The sequence below is a fragment of the Canis lupus genome, chromosome 6, assembly GCF_011100685.1.
Source record: "Canis lupus familiaris isolate Mischka breed German Shepherd chromosome 6, alternate assembly UU_Cfam_GSD_1.0, whole genome shotgun sequence".
Classification (NCBI taxonomy): Eukaryota; Metazoa; Chordata; class Mammalia; order Carnivora; family Canidae; genus Canis; species Canis lupus.
This window is the reverse complement of record NC_049227.1, coordinates 51,922,275-51,948,021: the sequence shown is the minus strand read 5'-3', so window position 1 is coordinate 51,948,021 and position 25,747 is coordinate 51,922,275.

The following is a 25,747-nucleotide window of genomic DNA, read 5'->3' as shown; positions in this document are numbered from 1 at the left end:
CTAGTTTCAATATATTTGACCCAATTCTTTACATAATTACAGCAAGAATAGCCATTGGGGGAAAAGAAAAAGAATAGCCATTGACCATACAAGTTGTTTTAAAACTGCTTTGTCGGAACGCCTCATAAAAAAATCTCAGATTGTACTTTCAAAAGTCTCTTGGCTAGGAAGCCAAAGCAAGGGCCTGGTCAATTGTGCCTTTTTACAAGAACAGATTCTTATTGAAGTTATACAAATATATATATTGTCATGAAATAGAAAACTAATGAGAGTTTCTGAATTCTGGAGGTATCAAGTAGGGAGAAAGAGACAAATGTTTCAGACTTTGTTGTAAAGATACATTTTACCAAACTACTATAAGTTATAGGTAGCTTTAAAGAGAGGCGAGAAAAAAGGGTCCTTTAAATCTGGAAAACAAAATTTTTAAAGATTTTATTTATTTATTAATGAGAGACACACAGAGAGAGAGGCAGAGACACAGGCAGAGGGAGAAACAGGCTCCATGCAGGGAGCCCAATGTGGGACACTATCCCAGGTCTCCAGGATCAGGTCCTGGGCTGAAGGCAGCACTAAACCACTGAGCCACCTGGGCTGCCCTGGAAAACAAAAACCAGCAATGTTTTAAATCAAGTACTAAAATTATAATCATGTTCATTATTTTACTCAGTGTTATGTAATTAAATCTTATTTACCTTGACCTTAAGTTAGCAACTTTACGAATCAATCAGTTTTCCATTAGAGTTTTATTAATTCTTACCTTCAGTGTTATGATCTTAAATTTATCAGAAACCTTCATTTTAGAGTACTTGTATGGGTCTTTTCCAGGAATCTGTTTGAAGATAAAGCTTTGCAGGAGCACTTTTGTAAAAGCATCAGAATAAAACAATAACTGTTTGCAAATGACAAAAGGTTTAAAAATGGTCACAATTAAAGATATGAGTTTATCACGATGAGCTTACTACTAAATAAAGAAATTTAATTATTTCTGTAATATACATTTTAAAATTACAACTGATACTATTATACCAGAACATCCCAGAGTTTTAGGAATTTTGTACAAAAAAACTCTATAGAAAGCTTAGCATGGTTTCTTATTTGACAGTGCTGCCCAAGAAATTTAAAATATGCAAAAAAGTTACATAATTGTAAAAATTTTAATTCTAAAATAGGGAAGACTCAATTTTCTTAAGTAATCAGCACCTGATAAAAACAAAAAATAGACCCTTTTTTATCTAGACAGATTAAAGCCTTTGTTTACAATGCCCTATTAAAAGGAGACCAATAATCTAAGAAATCAGTCCTTCTAATGTAGAGAAAACCAAATTCTAATTCTGCACTAGTAAAACTTTGATATTAAAATTCTCTCTCTTTTTTAACTTAAATAAATTCATTCCAATCTTAGCTTGGCCTTATAAAATTACTCTGTCAAGATTTCTTTTCCACAAACCTTCTGCAGCTTTCTATATCCATTCAGTTTATGTTCTCTCTCTTTTTTTTTTTCCTTCCTTATTTTGAAATCATTTTACTTTAGGACAATATTACTTTTTTATTTCCTCCTTAGGAAAAATCAAAAAACAAAACCATATCCTTTATACCTTCCCTTATCCCAAAACCACATTCTATTTTCCTTAACTAAATTTAAGATACAGTCGTTTTTTTACCCTTATTTCTAGTTTTGCATATTGTTTATAAATTTTAACTGTTAATAATCTGCTTGATAGTGAAAATTAAGAAGCAGGCAATTGTGAACTGTTTATCATATATTAGCATCCTATAGTAGATTAAACAACTGTATAAATACATTTCATAATTTCTAGAAGTATAATTTTCCTCATAGCTAATTTTTTCATTGTGGCACAAATATGTTTATTAATGCACCCAAATATACTTTGTTTCTCTGTAAAAAATTAAAAAGCCAAAAATAGATAAACTTACTCCTACATTTAACAGCTAATATTTATTAGCTTGAAAATGATTTAGCTATTCAGTAAATATCCATTATATAGTTTAACTTAATATAAACATTTATCTTACTTACATATATTTAAATTACTTGCTTTTAGCAGTTATGCTTGGATTAGACATCAAACAGGCGCCCATCATAAGTTATTTTTCTTGGCAAATTTTGGAGAGATGCCTGCTTTTATTAAACCAAATAACTTGAAGTAGTTATTATTTATCAAAGATGATCCCAGATTATGTGAGTTTGAAAAATATTTTGGTTAGTTTCTATATTTCTGAGACAAAACTAGATTTATATGAATGTTTGATTATTAGGCCAATTAAATAGAGCTCTTTGTAAATTAATTTTGGCAGTACCACCAGGAAGTAGAAAAATGTTACATATCATAGTATATTTACATAACATAAATTTACAGAAACCTACAGATAGACACAGAGATCCAATAGCAATTGTTTGAAAAATTTTAGCCATGTCTCAGGTATAAAACTGAAAAGAGTAGTTGCATCTCAATTGTATTTCTGGCAGATGTAGTAAGTTAAGATTACCTCCTTAGATGGCCAAAGAGTTTTACTAAAGACTTTTTTTTTTAAATATGTTTGCAGTAAAGATCCTTTTAGAGCTATTTTTTTTAATCCTTTTGTCTTTTTGAACCTTTTGCTTAACAATCAGAGAATGCATTCCATTGTCTCTGAGAGGTTTGGAATCCTCTTTTCTAAAGGTTCCCCTTATGGTGGATTTATTTAGAATAAAGATTCTCCAGGTGACTACTACAATTCCTAAAGTTCATCCATTGTACAAAAAGGCAAAAGATCCTAGTCAATAGTGATGTACTTTTAGGAAGTAGGAATTTTTGAGAGGAATGGAGAAAATTTTAGACCAGGTGCAATCCATCTTTGCCTTTAGATTCCCTAGGATGTCTTAACTATGAGGAGCCCTGTTTTTCAACAGGTGTTTCACAAGACAGGGAATTATGTTTCCTTTTGCTCTTTTGCACTGATAGAGTGACTTACCAGGAAGCATTCATAAACAAGTACAAGTATGCATAATAAAGTCAGAGAGTTCAAAAGGTAAAGAGAGCAGAGCTGGGATCCAGGAGAGACTTATCCTCAAAATCTAGGTTTAATGAGAAAGCAGTGAGCTTAGTGAGTGCTATGGTACCAGCATGTAGGGAATCCCACATCTGATGCCATGTTAAAAGTCCAGAAATAACAGAAGTAAAACCAATTAATGACAAGTAGTATTTAGTACAAGCTCATTGTGCACATGCCAAAAGACAGTTTGCAAACTAGGAGCATTCAAAACATGAAATGGTTCTGTTTAAAAAAAAAAAAAAAAAGAAATGGTTCTGCTGTCTCGGGGAATTTTCAGGTCTGGTCCTTGTTTGTTTTTGATTTTAATAATATAATCCTGGTTGAAGAGTCATTCTGGTGCTTTTTAAAAATTTTTTGCATAGCACTTGATAATGATATTTAACTTTGAGTGTTTACACGTCTTGTTTTCTCCTCACTGAAATTTTAAAAACCAAAACCTGGCATGTCTTTTGTTTCTCCATCGTAGTAACAAAATAATGGTGCATAGTAGGTTCTAAAATAAATGTCTATTTAATTGAGTTGAAGATACCAGTAATAAAGAATGTTTTTAAATACATGTTTACTTTTAAAAAAGTGCTTTGTAAATTAATGTATTTCTGTGATCTCCTAAAGGCATAGATTTAATGAGGTGGAAGAGTCCAAGAAAGAATAATGGAACTAGGGATGCTTTGTACAGGGTCAACTAAGAGTATATATATATATATATATATATATATATATATATATATATATATATATACACACACATATATACACCTGGATCAGGTTCATTTTCTGCTTTTTGTATCTTTAATGAAAAAACTCAGTACTAAAATAAATAATCCAGTTATATTACTGCTCTAGAGATACAAATAGCAATGTATAAGGCATGCCTTCATTGTTCATTCATAAAACTGTTATTTAGCAGTCATCCCAGCCAGAACTGAACATCAATTAATATTACGATCTCATTGTGCACATAGCACTGTACTAGGAATTTAGAAGGTGACTGGAGGTACTTATTTTTACTTAATCTCTGCTCTTATGAAGCTTATAGTTAAGATAAAATGCATTGCAAGGAGCATACATATCCATATATGTTATTAATGAGAAGTCTAAATGATAAGATACAGAATATAGGGGAGGAGAAGTACAACATTTGAAAGTGTTCCCTTAGTATTCTTTGTTCTGATGCCACTTTGAATAGATATGTAGAAAGAGAAGATGAGTGGGGCTGAAAATGCAGAAAAGAGGAGAATAAAATGTAAATGTCTTTAGTGGTTGAGCTCAGAGCTTGAACTGCTTTTGTATTTTCTTGCATTACTAGCACATAACTAGAGGGATCAATAGTTGCTTCCTAATCCCCTTAATTTTCCTTAAAATAAATCCACTGCTTACCTAGGCTACTCATCTTATTTCACTGATCCTATCATCCCTTTAGACCTGCTCTCCTTTCACTTTTCTCTCTTTCTTCTGGAAAGACTTAATCTTCTGCAAGTTTCCTCATTTCTCTTTCTAGGAACACTCAGATAACCTCACTAAATTGTTGAGATTGCATGCTCTTCCTGACTCTTTTTGGCCTCTGAAAGCCCAGTTGCATTTTCTCAACCTATAAAGAGGCACATAAAATCCAGCCAAGAGTCAACAAGCCAAGATTGCCAATCTGTCTTCCAGGCTGACCTAGCCTGACTTCCCCAGAATGCTAGGGCCCTGCTCATGATCTATGGGATTTGGCACAGGCATTGAAGATTTCTAAACCAACACAAAGGAAAATCAATTCTGTTGGGAATTCTGCATTGAGACTCAAAGGACTTATTTCTTTACCATATAAAATGCTTCTGTATTTGTTTAGACATGAAATCAAGAAGGCTAATCAAAAACCACAGAATTGGTGATAGAATCTCAATAGTTACTGTTAAGAAGTAGAGAATGAGACACTCTGATGAAGCTACCTTACAGATTCCACCAAGGGATGAGAAGCCAAAGTTCAAGGACAAGCTACACAATTGACTATTTTCAATATCCATTTGTGCTAATCAGTTAAATCCTCTTATATATAAATTATTGCTCTTTCTCTCTATATCAGATTTGAATAGCAAAACCTGTTACTTTTATCTCAGAAATAACTATAAAATTAATATCTTTTTCAACCATGCTGATTTGGTTTACTTTGCTGTTCACTTAATACATACTAATTCAAACGGACTTTACTAGTGTTCATAATATCATTTAAGTCTATGTTCCACATCCCTACTGGAGTTTCTGTTATAGACTCCATTGTGTTATTTTCCCCTACCCACCCAATTCATCTATAGAAGCCTTGATTCCTCATGTGATGGTATTTGGAGATGGGGCCTTTGGTAGGTGTTTAAATTTATATGAAGTCATCAGAGTAGGAATTTTTATGATGGGATTATCACTCTTAGAACACTAGAGAGCACATATCTCTCTGTGGTTCTGTCTTACATATGAGGACACTGCGGGGTGACCCACCCCCTGCAAGCCAGGAAGAGAGCTCTCATCAGAACCCAACCAGGCTGACACTATGATCTCAGACTTCTAGACTCCAGACCTGGAAGGAAATAAATTTCTGATGTTTAAGCTACTCAGTTGATGGCATTTTGTTTTGGCAGCCTGAGCAGGCTAGCAGTTACTTTACTAAAAAATAAATTTTATTATGTTGCTTACTTGCTTATAAACTTTTGCTTTGTTGGGGTATGGTTGATATTCCTGGACATTGAATACAAAGCTCATAACAATTCAATCTAATTGTCCCTGATGGGTATCAACCCTGGAATTGTGTCTATTTGTTCAGTGCTCCATTCACAACGAACTTTTCACCACTCCTCAAATAACACTTGTCTAGTTACTACTCAAGTGTTTGCACTTACTGTACTGGTAGCTCTGCCTTTCCCAGTGTCTTAGCTAAACAAAACTCTTTAAAGATAAGATTTCACCATCTTAATGAAATATAATATGTGATCATTGTGTTCCCACAGTGTTTTCTTTATACTTCAATTGTAGCAGTCATTAGACTACTGGGGCTGCATTGTCACTGTCTGTGGTCATAACTGTTTGCTCCGCTGGACAAGAACTAAAAAGCCAAGTGTCCTTTCTTACTCATCTTCATGTCTGTAATCCCCAGGAAAATTCCTGGTACATATTAGGTACTCAATAAATATTTATAGGTGGCTAGATGGAAAGAAGGAAGGAAGGAAGGAAGAAAAGGAGGAAGGAGCAAAAGAAGGAAAAGAGAAAGAAAGGATTTGGAGTTGGCAGCTCAAGTCAATAAGCTCTGCTAGTAGACTTTTCCTTTCTCTCCTAGGAAACTCCAGGCATTGTTTCTTTCTAAATCAAAAGAGGAAAATACTTTATTACCATAGTGGATAATTAAGATATATGTCTCCAAACTGTTGTTATCCTCAGTCCCACCCCCATTCCATAAGTTTGGATAGCTGTTGACCAAATGATTTTTCACTCCTGCTGTTTTCTATACACTAAGAAAATGCCTAAGAAAAATGTATTTTTAGGCGGAAACAGTCCAGTGGATAATTATTAGAAGAAAGAGATAATGCATAGTAATCATTCACTCACCTTGGCCTTTTGGGGCTCTTTAGTCAGAATAGAACTTGGTTATTGTTATGAATAAAAGAGCCAATTCCATGTGTTGAGAAAAGATGAAGGAAGGACCAAATGACATTTTTATTTTAATATATTTTGAGAAACTTCTTCCCACATCATGTATAGTAAGATTGTCTACAAGATTTTTCTGTTTAAGATAAAATGTAAGAGGAAGAAAAAGTAATAATTAAAACTCAAACCACCTGTGGCTGTGTCTTCCCTCTAATAGAGATGGTATAACTTGTACCAACAGAGAGATGGAGCAGTTTCTCTCCTTAGGTGGTGTGAGATCCCTAGTACAAGACTCATTAAAGTTTACCAGAGAATTCAGTCTTCAGAAATGCGAACAAAGGCCCAGGCAGGGTTCAGGATAGGGGCTAAAGAAAGCAGAATTTTTTGGCACAGAAGGGAAAGAGACTTGCTTTCTCCCCTCCCCTCCCCTCCTCTCCCCTCCCCTCCCCTCCCCTCCCCTCCCTCCCCTCTCCTCCCCTCCCGCTTTCTCTCCTTTTCCCATTCTTTCCGTCTCTCCTTCTCCCTCTCTTGCTTCCTCTTTCTTTTTTCTTTTCTCTTCTCCCCCCCCCCCTTCTCTTATATTCTTTTTTTGGTGATAATCAGTGAAGAGAAGAAGAAGCTAGGTAAATGTCTAGGTAAGGGAGGCTTAAGGCCAATCTGGTGGAAATATCTAAGAGAACATTTTAAGAACAGAAGATTAGGTATGAAATGACAACTTGAACATATGGGTGTACTACTGTCTCTCTCCCCCAAGTCCCAATAGAATGAAAGAAAATATGCATTACATATGTGATTGATTCCATAATACTGCTGAAAAAAAGAGAAAGCTAGCAGTACCTGAGGATTTCAAGGAAATTTTGAAGACTGAAAGGAGAATGCTGAAGAAAAGTGAGAAGAATGATCCATTGACCCAAAACAGCAGAATAAGATCAGTCTTATGAGCAGGACCTCCAGACGATCTTAGAGTCAAATTAGAAAGAGTCTGAGTAGGTGAGGGGCAGGTGACAATCAGAAATGTTGGGCCCAGATGGTACCATCATCTCCATTCTGAACATTCACAATCATGATTAATTTTTTTCTGCAGATTGTTTAACCAGGTGGAGAGGATTCTGTGTAGTGTAGGAAAGAAAGAAGTCAAGTCAAGATGGAAGTAATGCTGCATCCCAAGTAAACGTGGAATGAAATATGAAGGAAAAGTTTCTCCCTAGCATTGAAATATACTAAAATTCTTCATTGCCAGAGCACCCTGAGCTTTCATATCAACTTTGTACTCACATACCTGACAGTCTACACAGAGCTTTCCATCTGCCTTTCCATTAAGAAAGAATCCTGTTAGGATAAAAGACCTGAAGCAACTACAGAGGAAAACGAAATAAAATAAAATAAGATTAACAGCTACACTAATCAACCCATAACCATCCACTAATCTAGCATTTTCAGTATGGAATAAAATCAATATTAGGAAAGAGAAGACAGCAATAAAAAATGGAATACCTGACACCCAAGGAAACAGGTCTTTGAAGACACAAAAAAGGGTTCTGTAGGGCAGCCCGGGTGGCTCAGCGGTTTAGCGCCGCCTTCAGCCCGGGGCATGATTCTGGAGACCCGGGATTGAGTCCCACGTCGGGCTCCCTGCATGGAGCCTGCTTCTCCCTCTGCCTATGTCTCTGCCTCTCTCTCTCTGTGTCTCTCATGAATGAATAAATAAAAAATCTTAAAAAAAAAAAAGGGTTCTGTAGAAGCTAGTGGAAAAGTATTGGAGGGCTTTGGGGAGAAGGTTGGTCAATGTGATTAGGGCATCTGTGTTTGCTAATTGGTGCTTATGGAAGTTAGGTTTTTATCCTTGCATAGAGACTGGGAGATAGAAGCACTATTTCCTTTGGTGATTACATTTAAAAAGGGTAGCTAACCAATCTTTGAGAAAGACATCTTTGTCTTAAAACTGGTAAGAAGTTGGGAGAGGATTTACATGTCAAATGGGCAGAGAAAGTTTACAGTGGCAAATTCTCTAAAGTAAATGCTCTTAAAAACTGGAAGGTCAGGAAGAAACCTGTCTAAAGCAGCGGAGTTGAAACATTAAGGGCATGTTGGTCACCACTATGTATAGAAAGTGGGCACTGGGTAAGAGTTTCTTGACAGAATGTAAGCTGCTTATTTTAAATTGCCATAAACTATCTATACAAATTTATCTTATAGTTCTGAAGATCAGGTCACTCCCTAGTGAGATGTTAGCAGGACTGATTCTTACTGAAGGCTCTGGTAGAGAATCATTTCTTTGCCTTTTCCAGATTCTAGAGGCAACATATATTTCTTGACTTTTTGAGTCCTTCTTCCATTTTTGAAGCTAGCGATATAGTGTCTTCTCTCTGATCTATTTCCATGGTCACATCTTCTCTGACTCCGACCCCCCTACCTCCTTTTTAGGGACCTATTTATTGGGCCCACGAAGACAATCCAGGATAATATCTCCATCTTAATTATATTTGCAAAGTCCTTTTGCCATATAAGGGAATATATTCACAGGTTTTGGGGATTAGGATATGGATAACTTTAGGGTGCCATTATTCTGCCTCCCACTACTTTGTACCATGCTCCCTGCTTGCTGCTGTCAATTCAGGTCCATTGATCTAACAGTCTGCATCTGTTTCTACCCTATCAGTAGGCCTAGGAAAAAGGCCTGGGAAAAAGGATCTACATACACACGTGCACATGAGCACACACTACAGAATCACTAACATAGCTCCTTTCACCTGAACTAACAGTTTGTCTATACTGTATACCTGGGTCTGTGTTTGCAGCCCAGAAAACATACTTCCCTCAGGCTGGGGACTTCCTGGCGTCTCTTCTCCTCCCTAGATGAAGTGTTATCTTATAGTCTTACCTATCCAGATGTGTTCCTGATGATGGTGCTGGTTTCACTTGCAAATTCCCATGTAATGCTGAGCCCTCTGGTTTGGGATTTTAATTTCACTGGATAATGATCTTGGTGATTTTAAACATTTCCTGTTGCTTGTTAAACTGCCTGCCCGATTCAGCTCCAAATAACAGCTTTAAGTACACAAGTGAAAATTTAGCTCCTAGTATTTAACAACTACTATAATTTTAAAATCTACTTTCAATTAAGTAACCTTGTAATTCTAAAAAGTGGTTGTGTTCCACATAAGTGCTGAAATGCCAACTGAATACAAGTCCACTTTATGTCTGGCAGAAACTGCATAGTTGCCATGTGGCCTAGCGTTGAAAAGCTCATTCAGTAGTGGGACTGACATGACTGGTAAAGTGTGGGATGTACTATTTGCCTTTACACATCTCCTCATGATCTCAGAACAATCTCCAGTAATCAAAAGAAATGAAAAGAGCTAGAACAAAGTATTTGTTAAATCTAAATATACAGAATTGACATTTTCAAGGGAATGTACATAAGGAATGTATTGATTTAGGAAATGATCATGTGGGATTCTGGAAGAAGGGTAGCTTTTGAGAATATGACAGTAATCTCTTTTATGTTGCCAAAATTCTACCTAGATGGACTCAGTTTTTCAAAGAGAAGGATAATCTTGAAGGCAGTACCCCTTTTAGAGAATTAGCCTAATAGGACTCAATCATTAAAGATGTCAAGTCCAACTTTCATATTAAATTTCCTTCATATTTAAAAAATCAGAGTTAAAATTAGTGCAGATAGTTGACCTTAGATGTGAGATGAAGAACTTACATGGAGTACTTGGGTATTTTATTTGCTGCAGAATATGCTTGAAATCCATCAGTTGAGCACTTACTGGACTCCAAAGGTGTATAGTCATAAGAAAAGAACTGCTGTAAAAAGAATAGAATCTGTCAGAGTTTAATATATAAAGGTAAGATCATATTTATGTTTTAAAATGAAATAAAGAGCAATTTATCATGAATGTTATCATTTTTGTTTCTCTGGAAATGTTTATCCCATAATAGGGTCTTTTTCTTTTAAATAACATCATTGAAAACATTTTATCAGAATTTCATATTTTTTGTTTATTTATAAGACATTATATTTCAACAGATGTAGGTCAAAAATGTGCAACTTTGGGTTTTTTCCTCTTTGTTATTTTATCTTAGTTTTATTTCAGACCATTGTTCAGCCTTGGAGAATTGTTTTGATTAGAGAGAGGTCTTTGAGAGGGTTTGCAGTGCTTCATGGCTTGTGCAGGCAGGCAGGCAGTTTTCTTTTTGTATTTTTTTATCTGGCCAAGGACATCTACATATTATGTCAATAGGCACACAGAAATTTGTAGACTGGGGTTGAGCACAAATTTCTTTCTCTCCATAGACACAGAGCTAAAAATATCAAATTAAACACATTTATACTTGAGAGGGCTCAGGATTTGTCCTTAGCCTGCATTGGTGTATATTCTCCTTTTCAATATGTACTTTTTTAAATGTCAGGAGAAATTTGAACAATGTTAAAGCAGAAATGAATGATATCCATTGGTTTTATTTCAGTCCCTCAAGCTCTGCAATGGACAAAGCAGGATCTATGTCTAGCCCATGAAGCCTAATTTACCCACTAACCCTCCTGTTGGATACCTGGTGATTTTATTTTTCGTCAGCGTTATGGCTCTGTTGCTTCCACTGAAAGACACACGTCTAATTCAAACATTTGAAGAGGCCCCGAAAACATATATTTAAATATGTTTATCACACATTACAAAGAACTTTTGAGGTAGTCAGAAAAGGTTTCAAGTGAAAGAAAAAAGCCTTTATTTTTTTTCTGTTTGTAGCAATGTTCAATGGCATTGTTTTGATAGACATAGAATAGTGTGATAAAGGCTGTTAGCTGACTAGCTGGGATCTATCAATTTGAATTTATATGTGGAATAATTAACTTGATACTAAGCTAGAGCAATCCTCCAAATTCCAACATAAACTTGTAACATCAAGCCTGGTATGGGGGCACTCAATCAAACTCATAGCAAATAGGTTTCTGAGTGTGGCTTTGCCTTTAATGCAGAGGATGGACTGATTATTTTCCCAAACAATAAACATTTTTGGTTTATAAAACTGATTACTCTGTTGTCTCTATTACTCATGGATCAGCTGGCTATATTCAGTAACAAAAGTAAGAGCTAAACTCATCTTATTTGTTGCCCACAATTTATGAAGAGATAATCCAGTTCATAGGAAATGAGATACTTCAAGTATTCGATGAATAGAAAGTATTTCTCTGTCAGCATGGATTCAGGTTCAAATATGACTCATACTGATCTCTGGACTATAGCTATATGCCACGTTGATCCATGCAGGAATAATTGTAAAGAGTTTCCAGGATTTCTTTTACTATCAGAAAAAACACCCTCGAATCACTTTGCCCATGGTTTATAGTGAAAAACATGAGTCTGAACATTTTGAGCTTATAGCCATGGATAAGGTGTGTAATTTGTTTGGTGCTGAGTTCTGTGACATGAAAAGCAAATTACTGTTGGGAAGGATATGGAAGGGAAGATCCTATAATTAAAATAAAAGAGATAAATGTATTTACATATACATATTTTATATATATAATATATGTATATATATTAGTAACGAGGATTTTTAAGGTTCAGAATTTTCTTTTCAAATTTCCTGGCTTAAATTTACTGGTCAGCCTCATTGCCATCCCATAAAAGCATGTGGTTTTTAAATGATGGAACAAGTGAACGCAGGTTGTGCCTTTTTCTGCTGTCAATGTTATGAAAATATCCTGGTGTGCAGGAAGAATTGCCAACAAATTAAAATAAATAGAATGTTATAATTTTTATTCAAATTGAATAGCAAATACATATGAGATTGTGTATATCCTTTGACCCAGAGAAGTTAAGAATGGAGGAAAAAAAAAAAAGAATGGAGAAAATAATCATGTGTCTGAGCCAAGATTTTGCTACATGACTATAGCAGAGTAAAATAGGTAAAATTAAGTAAAACAACTTTACTATCTGTCTAGTTATGTTCTGAATAAACACATTAAGATATATAGGGGCGCCTAGGGTAGCTCAGTGTGTTAAGCATCTGACTTTTTTTTTTTTAATTTTTATTTATTTATGATAGTCACACGGAGAGAGAGAGAGAGACAGAGACATAGGCAGAGGGAGAAGCAGGCTCCATGCACCGGGAGCCCTACGTGGGATTTGATCCCGGATCTCCAGGATCGCGCCCTAGGCCAAAGGCAGGCGCCAAACCGCTGCGCCACCCAGGGATCCCAGCATCTGGCTCTTGATTTTAGCTCAGGTCTTGATCTCAGAGTCTTGATTTCAGGGTCATGAGTTTAAGCCCAGTGTGGAAGCTACTTAAAAAACATAAACAAAAACAAAAAACCAAAAAACAACATATGAGGTATATATAATCTAGCAAAGATTAAAGTTAGGTAGACTCATACTTCATTGCAATGTCAGACACAACTGTAGGTACTGAGTATAGACTAATAAAAAAGATGAACAGGGTTGTGATCTTATTGAACTTACATTATATGTAGAAGGATTTTCAATGATAGAAAAGCATGTTTAACATACATTTTCAGAGGAAAATGTCTTAACTTGGGTTCCCTGGAAGCACATCCAACAGCAGATGACTTGTGTGCTGTTATCTTATTAGGGAGTGTAATCCTAGGAAGCAGAAGTGAGGGACAGGGAGAGGGAGGCAGGGAAGAAGGAAGGGTCAACAGTTAGAGAAGGCATTATTGATACGCTCGCTACTAAGTGAAACCAATGATGAGACCAGTGAGACTGAGTCCTTCTCAAGGAGCCATATAAACTATGTATCTGTACTCTGTAAGGTGGGGGTTGGGAAGAGAAAGGAAAGAATGTATCTATTGGTGCAGGTTGGTCAATTTTCCTCGGTAGGAAGTTCACACCTCCATACTTCCTGGTTACTCATTAGTGAGGGTGGACACTGAGTGGGTTCACCTGTGAGCATCCCCAAGGCATGTCAGGTGCTCCTGTGTGAAGCAGGTCAGAGCCCACCCAGGATAGACCTGAGCATCCTGTGTATGTAGAACATTGACTGTGAATAGGTTACAGAATCATAGAATACTATGATTCTATTTTTGGTATAGAAATGCTTGCAGTATTAACAGTGATTATAGTCGGGTTTGGGAAACATGGTTGGTATTTATTTTATCTGTTTTTCTATTTTTTTTCTTGTGTTGATTATGATTGCTTTTATAATGAAATTTATAATGCTTTTATAATAAAAAATTAACAATTTATTTTTCAAATGGGATTCTTTTATTCTCCATATGTAACGAATTCTTATTTTCTCCAGTGGTTGGTTATTTACTTAGATTTGGCCTAATTTATCCAAATTTATTTTGGTAAATAAGATAAAAAAGGATTTTCAGCTCCAGCAACTGATCAAGCTGACAAATTAATTAATAATTCCTTATAATCTGTATATACAAAAATAATGCTAATGAACCCATTGTCATAGGATATGTCACTGAACATATGAGCTTACAAGAGATGGATAAGAGAGGAAACAAATGTAAACAAATATATAAAACACATAAAATATTTAGCATGTTAAATAATAAACCTTTTCCATGGAGGTAAATGAAGTATGGAGTAGAGAAGGGAAATGTGGGTACAATTTTAGACAAGGTGGCTAAGGATGTCTGTGAGGTTGACATTGGAGAAAGAGGTGAGGGAAGTGAGGGGGTGATTGTAGAGATAATTTAGAATTAGAAGAACATTTCCAGAGAGAAAACAAATGCAAAGCTTTGAGATGAGAGTGTGCCTGGCATGTTCAAGAAACAGCAAGGAGGCTGGAGTGAGAAAGCCGGGTGAGAAGAAAAATAGAATTACAGTGTTTTATAAGCAGATGCTCAATAAACATTAGCTGAATTGCAGGAAAACTAGTTTCAAATTTGTGAGATCCACAGCCTATATATTATATATAGTTCTAAGTCCTAGTATAATGTCTGGCAGAGAGTAGATCTTGCAGAATTAATTAATCCTCTTATCCTTGCATTCTTTAAGATGCTAATTTATATTTTAGAAATATAATTTCACAGTTTTATGTATTGCTGCTTGCTGTGCTTTATTTCACTTCCTGTTGGATGATAAGTTTTCTGAGGGCAGGATTGTGTGTATTTTATTCAATGGTGTAGTTTAGCCTGGCATGCTTTTAAAAAAATAACTTGCCACCATTCCAGTGGGAATTTCAGGGACAAGTAAGTTTAAGGTATAAATGAGGTAAGTAGCTGGAATTTAATTCAATTAAAAAATTAGCCCAATCATTGCTTTTCTAAGCAGAAATATTCTGAGGTAAATTGTGGAGGGGGCAGGGACAAAACTGGCAAAATGGCAGCATGATGGAGGCTGTCCAGATCAGATTCACTGAGCTGGCAACAGTGGCCAATTTACAGGAAAGTGGACGATGCTCTTTCTTCATAGCTTCCTTCACTCTGGTGTGTTTTACTCAAATACATAGAATGAAAATAAACACCTTTTTAAAGGAACACAGAGTGCCAGCCCAATCTTCTTCCATATTCATAGTTGGTGCCTCAGGCTTTCAAGTAGAATTGTTCCATGTACTTTGAAGGTTCTCTTTGTCGCTTCCTCAGATTTCACGTTTCAGGACAAATGCCATTTCCTCTGAGAAGCCTTGCCTGTCTCCAAGACTAATTCGGATCTGCCTTTTTATATACTCTCTTAGCACCGTGATTTCTCCAGGATACCTTTCAACTGTCCTGTAATTAAATAACCACTAGGAAATTACCTGTTCAGCTTTGTCTTCCCCATACAAATATGTCAGGTCTGCAGGACAAGGGCTGTGTCTCTTGGTCATCTCCCAGTCTCCAAAGCTTGGCACGTCTTTGAAACATAGAATGTATGACACTTAAGAGGTAAACAATTACTGTTCCGATAAGCAAAATTTTAACTAAGATCATAGAAAAGATCCAGTCCCAGCTGCCTTTCTAAGGAGTTTTAATTTCAGAATGTAAACTGAGGGATCCTGAGGGATCCCTGGGTGGCGCAGCGGTTTGGCGCCTGCCTTTGGCCCAGGGCGCGATCCTGGAGACCCGGAATCAAATCCCACATCGGGCTCCCTGCATGGAGCCTGCTTCTCCCTCTGCCTGTGTCTCTGCCTCTCTCTCTCTCTCTTTGTGACTATCATAAATAAATAAATAAATAAATAAATAAATAAATAAATAAATAAATAAATGAAAGAATGTAAACCGAATCAGGTAATACAGAAATACAGTGCCTAAAATTGGGGGAAAAAAACAAGTCAAAGCTCTGCCTGCTGGAGGTACTTCCAGTTATGCTAAAAATATCACCAAATATCTTACTAATACTCTGTCATGCAGATATGATTGAGTTAACCTACCTCATAGAAATAATGAAAATCTGTCATATATCAACTTCTGCTTCAAGTTATACTCTGATGCCAACTATGTGTCTCTTTTTAAAGATTGTAATACTTTATTTTTGATATCGGTTCAGCATGAAGTTATAGCAAACTACAGAATTCTGCTACAATTACCAAACACTGCATAATTTCTGTCTAATTATACAGAACTAATGTGCAACCTCTCTGTATTAATAATAAAGCAATTAACCTAAAATACCAAATTGGTGTGAGTTCCTTGACTATTTTCTCATTACCACAGTCTGTTCCTGGTTTTGAACAATTGTACATTGTACTTTGTAAATGTTAGCTCCAGATAAAGTTTATTTTTACATCTATCATAATAGCCTTAACGCTCATCACCTCCAATTTTCTCACCTTTCCCTTACCCTAAATTTGTGTGTATGAAAAAGGTGATGTCTGCAATAGGAGTTTATTATAAAGCAGATGAATTTATGGACAATTAAAAATGTTAAGAGACATAATATTATATTATCGTAACCTTTTGCATTTATTTTTCTCCTTTTTTTTAATACCAATAGATCTTGTAGGAGACACTTCCATTGTGTCTGACACTTCTGATGTTATGGTGTCAATGTAAGTATGTGTGAAAACCATTATCTTGTCAATTCTGTGATGTCAATGGCAACTTGATGTCAATGAAAATGTATAAGGTTCTTCCATTATCATTGTAACAGCTTCTGTAGTCTTTTCAATATATCAAAAGACAGTAGTCTGTAAGAAAGACTAACTACCCAAAATTGCTGCCTGCATTTCTTAAAATTAAAGCTGGGATATTGCATTATGATTTCTCTTTATAGCCAGCAGTAGAAAAAAATATGTAGAATCACAAATAAATAAAATAATAAGCAGTTACTTTTGTTTTGCGGTTAAGAACATAAAATGACTTACTGTTTTGAATTTTTAGACTTCAAATGGCTGGTGCACATAACAGGGAAAATACTTATTTATAAGTGGAAATAATGAAGAGAACTTCAGCTGTAGACAATGCTGTGTTGAAAATACACTGGGAAACACTCAAAAAAGTAGAAAGGTCACTGGAAGCAATTACCTTACCTAAAATTATGCCCATCAAAAGCAGCAATGTCCCTGTTGTGATATTGAACTGTTTCGTGTAGTGATTTCCCAGGCAGAGAGTAATCATGGCATATCACTAATCTTAGGTAAATAACACTTACGTCCTTGTGTAATAAAATAAGTATGGATTGCATTATGCTTTCACACCATTTATATTTTCTTTTCCCATATGTACAGTGTGGTTTAGCAAGGCTCACTCACTTTTTAAATGACTCTTTAAGCATAAATTTTGCCCCAATTTGCTTTGGCAGATGTTGAGTACTTCTAAAAGTACTTGAGTGCGTACTTTTGCCACTCAAAATGCACACGCACACACAAATGGTAGCATCCTTTGCTATAGGTTCTCATCATTGGAGATGATAGGATTTGTGAACTTAAAAAATATTAGGAATTTGTTTAATTGTTTTTAGCAGCTTGCCTATCAGGTCTTTGGCACATAAAATTCTTAGAATGAAAAAAAATTCTTAGAATGAGAAGAAATTTATAAAGTATTAGGAAAATAAGGCTCCCAGTTAGTTCATTCAGTAGAGCAGGAGACTCTTAAATAAAATTTTAGGAATATGTATTGTGTGCATGCATGTTCCTACCTTCAAAAACCTGACATTGTGTAGGGGGCAGAAATAAGTATACAGGTAGATTATGATTCCAAGAGGTACTTTTTTTTTTTTTTTTAAGTTTTCCATCCTGAAGTCTTGAAAGACTTTGCAAAGGACAGCTGTCATTTGAGCTGTCTTAATGTAAGTGTAGGGCTTTCTAGGTAAAGAGTATATGGAATGCCATTAGGAGAAGGAATGAGATTGATACATAATAAGAATTCTATCACAATAGGTGTATGTATAAATGATGTGTATTTGTGAATATGTATATATAATATATAATATATATAATCATGTAACCATGTTATAATTTTATACACAGCCATAAAAATACATCTTTATTATTTTTTGGCAGTTTTATACTTTTACATGATTATCAGCAGTTAGTTCTCATCCACATTAACTGTAGATTTTTAAAAGTGGTGACAGGTACATAGATAACCAACATATAGTGCTTCTTCCTCATTAAGTTTTCTGAATATGGCATAGAACATCCCTTATTCCTTTGGCCCAGAGAGCTTTGTTGAGCTTGCTGTCAGTGTGCACATCCAGAGTTCCCATCTCTTTCATGGTAAATTTCTGTATTTCTTTGAATGTCCAAAGGGCACGCTTCTTGCAACCCAGTTCATGGATGCACTGGTGAGTGTTGACATTGTATTCTCCGGTCACTAGTTCGTTAATGGAAGAATAACCCTTATTCTGGCCCCCTTCTTTGTAGGAGCCATTTTACCAGGCCCTGGTTGGAAAAGCACATCTTATTTTAAATTTGGGATCAAAATATTTTATGTCTACATTATCTGGGTCTAAATTGAGCACTTTCCCTTAATCCTTTACCGATTATTTTGGGAAAGGGGGCATTTTAGCATTTGCCAAAAGGGTCAGAAAGTGATCAAAGCTTTTAGACTTCAAATGAATTCATTTGCTATTTGTGAGCAATTTGATGAAAATATGAGAGGAAAGTTAGTGATTGAATTAGATAAGATTTATTTATTTAGATTCTATTTATTTATTAGAGAGAGAGAGAGACAGAGACAGAGAGAGACAGAGACAGAGAGAGAGACAGAGTGCCTGCACAAGCCAGGGGAGGGGTAGAGGGTGGGAGAGAAGCAGACTTGTCACTGAGCAGGGAGCTCGATGTGGGGCTCAATTCCAGAGCCCTGGGATCATGACCTGAGCTGACGGTGGACACTTAACTCACTTAAAAATTATCTATGGATTTCAGTAAATGTACTGAAATATATAATGTGTATATTCCATGATTTCCCATTTGCAGAATAATCAAGAGTTAGCTACTTTGTTGTGCCCAAGATTGCAAATCCGAGAAACCACCAAGGAGCCGACACCGATGTAATCACACGAGGGTTTAATCACAAGCTTGAGCTTGGGTCCAAGTATACCCAATACAGAGGAGTAGAGACTTGGACCCCGAGACTAAGAAGCACAGCAGTGTTATAGGGGCCAGTGGCCAATGAGACTGTAACACACATAGAAAGTTGCACAGTCATGTCGGTCCACGCGCAGGTGGCCAACTGAATCATACCCTATAGCAACCATTTGAACCAGCCTATCATTCTGGTTAGAATTGGTGTGCAGGTTTGGCTGGCAAAAGACGGGGTTTACATTTTTTGGCGGTTTGAGGTTCCACATTCCTATGTGGGCTGGTTTCTGATAAGAGTGTGCTTAGTAGTTAGACTAGGGGAGGGAGTGCCTTAAGCAATAGGCAGGTTGTGTGGGAGATTTTACATGAGACGGCTGGTGTAGCACAGAATGGAGTTAGTCCTGCTCTGCTTGTCCAGGGGTAGGGGATTTTTGTTAGATTTCCTGGGTCCTACAACTTTTTATCTTTTCAAGCTTTATTTACTTATTTTAGACAGAGGAAAAAGTGGGGAGGGACAGAGGAAGAGGGGGAGAGAGCATTTCAAGCAAACTCCCCACTTAGCATGGACCTCAGTGTGGGGCTTGATCTGATGACCCTGAGACCATGACCTGAGCCAAAATCAAGAGTCAGACACTTAACTCACTGAGCTATCCAGGCACCCCAAGAGTTGGCTACATTTTAAAGCAGATTCCTGTGTGTGTGTCTATGTGTGGTATTGCAGATTATGGAAACTGTCCAGAAAATGCCATTTTCTTCTTAGGGCATTAACCAAAAGAAGATACCATTAAAAAGGAAACCATCGAGCTTAATAGTCCCTTTCAAATTTGGAAGCCCTATAGATTAATTTTGATGGATATATAATGTACTTATTTATTTTCACCCATCACATGTTTGGGGAGGTGGGAAGAGGTGGTGAGAGAAAGAGAGGATGAAAATGTGGTGTGTATATATCTATCATCTCTCTAGAGATGGAGGAAGAAATAATAATAACAAAACCAATGGAAGGGACAGAGGAGAATAAGAAACTCTTAATACTTGGAGGAAATAATAAATATTAGGCTGAAAAGCTCTGCTCTCAACCATGAGATTGGCATCTCTCCAACTAGAGAAGACCCTTTTAGAAAACATGCTCTCCTCATCACAGTTGCTCTAGTGAGAGTGAAGAGAAGGCACCACTAAAAAAGATGTTCTCCAAACTTATTTAACAGTTTTCCAATTTTGAATCAGGTTCATCCTTATACAGCGTGAGTCACATGCCAGCAGCATACTTCATACCCCAAATCTAAGACATTGTGTGAAATTCAGACTGTATTTTCATTCTAAAGACAATAGTGACATTGAAAAGAAACCAGAGCTGCTTACCTCAAAATGTGAATCAAACTGCAGAGGGGTGGTGGTTAAAAATATTCCCCAAGCCTGGCTTGATTTTCTTTAGGATGGATGATTGTCATTCTCCATTAGCATGAGCTGTTTAGGTAAGGCTGGGTGCCTTTTCTTGCATTAACTCATTGTATACTTTCTTAATCTTTCTGTTTTATTGTTGTCAAAAGGCTGAGATACTGAAAGACAGCACATTCCAAACTAAAAGTTGGCTTCCTCAGCTAAGGCAAGTGTTATCCCTGTGGTCAAGGACTGTCTGAATCAATAGCACACCATTCTATATCATTGAATTTAAATGGTGAGTCAGTTCACATAATCCAAATTCTTGTCTGCTGCAAAGAACTCTTTAAAAATACCTTGCTGTCATCCATTTCTTAAAAGTGATTAGCAGCAAATTACTAGAGACCATTCTATCAATGTTCTATCAATATATCTTGATGCACTAGTGATTTGGGCAGGGTGGTGTTTTTCTTCATATTTAGCTGCTTATCAAGTACTTTTTGATACATACATATTTATTTTCAAGCACCATTTAGGAAATATTAACTAGAGTTGCTGCATCCACAGAAATTTTAAGCCACTTATTTTGTTTCCAATTAACAAATGTATTTCAAAGGCGGTGAAAGCTGATTAAAAAACCTGCCACACAGCCACTTTATAATACAAAATAATTTATCTCAAATGAAATTCAAAATTTAAAAATAGACTCTCTTTGCCAAGCATATAACAGTTAATAATGCTTTGATTTTCTTTTTTTCTTTTTTAAAAAGCATTTGCTTAAACTTTGACGTATTTAACACACTAAATTCCAACTTGAAAATAATTTTGTATAATATTGAGTAATTCCATTGAACTGAATATATCTAGTCATTATTTCCCAACATTTATCACATTTATCAAGAATTTATAGTATCTCAGAGACTACTTTATGTTATTTTATTCAGGTTTCACAAAATCCTATGAAGTGGGATGCTATTATCTCCATTCTGTGGATGAGAAGACTGATATCCCCTTGAATAACTTGTCCTAACATCTGCCTGGCTATTACGTGCTATCATTGGAATTCACACCCAGTTCTGCATAATTACACAGCCAATATATGTTCAACTGTGCCATCCTTTCTTAGAGTAGAAAAAAATATACAGTCAAAGAATACTCCTTGAGGTATCATATGTAAGTGTGATTCATCCCGGGTTGAATTATGTGTTGTTTTGTTTTGTTTTAATTTTTAATGTGAGCAGAGTAGTAAAAATGTGGGACTCAAGGAGATGTGGAAGAGAGAAGTAGAGAAGCAGGTCAGTGAATGGCATAAGTGAAATTACATTTAGGAGTATAGGCGATATTCTTGGTCATTGTTTCCCAAAGTAGGTCCAGAACCTTTAGCTTATTAGAAATGCAGAATCCCAGTCCTCACCCCAGGCCCACCCAATGAGAATCTGCATTTGAATCAGATCGCCAGAAGATTCATCACATTAAATTTTCAGCAGCACTGGTCTAGGTCACTGATCTGACCCAATAGAAACTGAGTTGGTATTTTCACTCACTTTGGAGAGCTTGTATTGACCTGCAGTGCTGTCTGTAAACCTGGGTTCAGTACTCTAATGAAGAGGGAGATTGCTCAGGAGGGGTTACCATGGGATTTAGAATGGCTAAGCCACCAGCAATCTTTCTAGCCAGACTCAGGGGAAATCATATCAAAATAGTAGAGAGTTGGCAAGCTGCCAGCATTATAACACTAGCTTCTTTTTCTTGTCTTATGTCCATGTATGTTTTCACTTCAGCTCCAGTCTGGGCATGAAGGAAACACAGTTGGATGATGTCAAAAGAGTAAATGTGGAAAGATAAATAACTGGTGAGGGGAAATTTTTAAAATAAGCACCCTTGGTGAAGCAGTGAACAAGTATTTCAAAGAGGAAGAGAGAAGGAAAATGCATGGATGGAAATTTAAAGGAGTTCCTTAAGACCTCTCAGAATTAATATGTTTGGAATCTAAATTTAATACCTAGTTTGTCACTCAAGCCATGGGGTTATTTTTTATCTGAGCATATAATTTTCATATCATCAAGAGAAAGAAAATCTTGGCTAGATGTAAACCTTTACTAGTAAAAGATTTCTAAAGTATTAATAACTTTTATTGAATTAAAAGGGTGTAACATTAAATTATAACCTTAACTGTCATAATAATATGGCATAATAGTGTAATTATGATTAAATTATTATCACTATTACATCTGTCACAGATGAATCTCCTAGATAGATGAAAAAAATTTCACTTGTTCATTATTTTACCTTCCCAGCAAGTGTCCTACTGTCATGTCACAAATTCATATAATGTCCTTGAGAGCTGGAATTTCTGTTAGAAATTCAGAGTTAACACTGAAGTATGTGAAACCCACAGATGGCAGAGTGAAATTCCTACTGAATATACATTTGATGAGATTATGTGTCTCAGATATTCCAGCCACAAAAGAAATATTTTGTCCTTATGAACTGTGCCGCAGTTAAACTTGTTTTGGTGATAGTGTGTGAATAAGGATGAACTGGGTTGAAAACTTTAAGGCTTAGGGAAGTCTTGTCTTTTTTTTACTCTGGGAACAGATATATTCTACTGCCCCTTGAAGCACACTGCTCTTGATGATGTGCCATCTCTTTTCCGTTTTACTTTTAAGTTTAGAGAATACACGTTGTGATCAGATATATGCCAAGATTTTCATTAATGATTTAAAGAATGAAAAGAAAAGAAAACTTACATTTATATTGCATATACACAGCAAAACTTACCTCTATATGTATTATCCTCTATATAATCTTTACTTTTAAACTGTGTTTTATGATTTATATATAGATGAGGAAGTCAATGTGATTAAATGATTTGCTCAAGGTCACAGAGCTAGTAAGTGCCAGAGCGAGGGAAGACTTAACTAGATGTTAGATGTTTAGACTATTTTTAATTTGTTCATGCATTCATAAAATATTTATGGAACACCTATTATGTTCCCAGTATTGTAGTACATACTGGCATACAATAACAAGTAAAGAGAAACAATATCTGTCGTTTCTTGAAGCTTATAGTCTAATGGCAGGGAAGGAAGATGATAAGCAGGGGCAGACAGTCGATTAAGCAGGGAAAACTGAGTAAATGCTCTAAAGGAGAGTTCAGGGCAGAGAATCTCCATGTACTAAGAGTCATCAATATCCACCCCTAAACTAAGTCTTGAGCTGGGGTTTGAAAGAAGAACAAGGAGATACTTTCATGAGACAGAAGGTATGTGTGTAAAAGGAATGTGGTCACTGGGGTGGGGTAATATTTTGAAACAATAGGGGCAGCATATGTCAAAGTCCCAATGTAGCAGGAAGTTTGCTATTTCCAAATTAATGTATAGTCAGTGTGGCTGAAGCATAGATGACAAGGGAAAACATGGAGTGGTAAGTGATAAGGGGCAAGGACTTGACTACTATGCATGGCCTTTTAACACCCTGTGAAAGAATTGAGTCTAAGGTCATGGAAGCCCCTGGAGAACTCTATATGTGTTTTAGGAGTTGGGTGAAAATAGCAAGATGTGCATTTTGAAAACTGACCAGAGCTGACATTTGGTGAGAGGATTAAAAGGGAAGTAGACAGTAAAGTAAAGTAAAGATTTGAGACAGAGCTGGATTATGACCTCTAGATGCCCACAACTCTTTTTATTTGTTTTTCTTTTAATTTACTCCTATAATCACAAACAATATTCATATCAGTACAATCAAAATATACAAATCAATACAAATTGATATATCAGTTTTAGGTATTAACTTCCTGCTATGATTTGTGAACATCTTATACTTCCCGTTTTATTTCTTAAGATTTCCACATTTATATTTTTACAGATTACTATTATTATTATTAGTGAGTTTAGTTGACACTCAATATTTTATTAGTTTCAGGTGTACAACATAGTGATTTGACAAGTTTATATATTGTGCTATGCTCACCGCAAGTGTAGCTACCATCTGTCACTATATAACACTATGTCTTCATTGACTCTATTCTTTTTTTTTTTTAAATGATTTTATTTATTTATTCATGAGAGACACAGAGAGAGAGAGAGACAGACAGACAGACAGACACACAGGCAGAGGGAGAAGCAGGCTCCAGGCAGGGAGCCCGATGTGGGACTCAATCCTGGGTCTCCAGTTTCATGCCTTGGGCCTAAGGTGGTGCTAAACCGCGGAGCCCCCCCGGCTGCCTGACTCTATTCTTTATGCTGTACCTTTTATTCCCATGACTTACTCATTCCATAACTGGAATCCTGTATCTCCCATTCCTCTTAACCCATCTTACCCCTCCTCCCACTTTCCTCCCTCATGCAACTACCAAAATGTCTGCTTTTGCTGTTTGTTTTGTTCATTCATTGGTTTCAGTTTTTGTTTAGGTTCCACATATAAGTGAAATAATATGGTATTTGTCTTTCTCAATCTGACTTATTTCACTTATCATAATACCCTCTAGGTTTATCCATGTTGTCTCAAATGGCATGATCTCATCTTTTTATGGCTATGTGTATGGAATTATTGTATCATATGGTAATTCTATTTTGAATTTTTTAAGGAACCTGCATACTGTTTTTCATAGTAGCCCACCAACAGTGTATGAAGATTCCTTTTTCTCCATATCATCACCAACATTTGTTATTTTTTATTTTAGCCATTCTGACCATTGTAAGGTGATATCTCATTGTGATTTTGATTTACATTTCCCTGGTGATGAGTGATGCTGAGCAATGTTTCATGCCTGTTAGCCATCTGTATGTCTTCTTTGGAAAAATGTTTATTTAGATCCTCTGCCTATTTTTTAATCAAATTGTGTGTGTGTGTGTGTGTGTTGATTATGTAAGTTCTTTATGTATTTTGTATATTAACCCCTTATCAAATATATCATTTGCAAATATTTCTCCCATTCCGTAGGTTTCCTTTGTGTTATGATGGTTTCCTTTGCTGCAAGAAAAAGCATTTTGCTTGATGTCGTCCTATTGGACTTTTCTTTCCCTTGCTGTAGGAGAAATATCTAGAAAAATGTTGCTATAGCTTATGTCAAGGAAATTACTGTCTGTACTCTCTTCTAGGATTTTTATGGTTTCGGGTCTTTAAAGACATTTAGGTCTTTAATCCATTTTGAATTTATTTTTGTGTACAGCATTAAGTGGTCCAGTTTCATTACTTTGCATGAAGTTGTCCATTTTTCTCAACACCATTTATTTTACTCTTTCCCATTATAATTCTTGCCTCCTTTGTC